This window comes from Octopus sinensis, linkage group LG1 (assembly GCF_006345805.1).
Source record: "Octopus sinensis linkage group LG1, ASM634580v1, whole genome shotgun sequence".
Lineage (NCBI taxonomy): Eukaryota > Metazoa > Mollusca > Cephalopoda > Octopoda > Octopodidae > Octopus > Octopus sinensis.
The window spans coordinates 210,301,415-210,301,992 of NC_042997.1; positions in this window are offsets into that span (position 1 = coordinate 210,301,415).

Consider the following 578-nt stretch of genomic DNA (forward strand, 5'->3'; position numbering starts at 1 on the left):
AACCCATGGAAAATGGACATTAAATGATTAAATTGTCTTTTTAAGTCGTTGGAACCAGTACCATATTCTAGCAGAATGGAAATTCTTTCATTTATCCATGAAAAGGTTCTCAAAACATTTCCTTCTTTTTACTATATATATATATATATATAATATATACATAAAGTTAATCCAAACAAGACAACAAAGACAACACGCAAGATGTGGAACAAATAAAGTTATTTTGGATGCTCAGGAAAGAGGGAAGACGGAGGTATGAACGTTTCGAGCGGAGCTCTTCGTCGGAAACATAAGAGAAAGAAAGATCCCGAGGTGGGAGGACAGAGGGAAAAAAATGCATACACACACACACATATATATAGTGCCATCTAACTGGCACACTACACTCTCGGAGTGGTTGGCATTAAGGAAGGGCATCCAGCTGTAGAAAGACTGCCAGATCAAGATTGGAGCCTGGTACGGCCTCCTGGCTTGCCAGTCCCCAGTCAAACTGCCCAACCCATGCCAGCACGGAAAATGAATGTTAAATGATGATGATGTGTAAGTGTGTATGTGTATATACATATATATATATATAC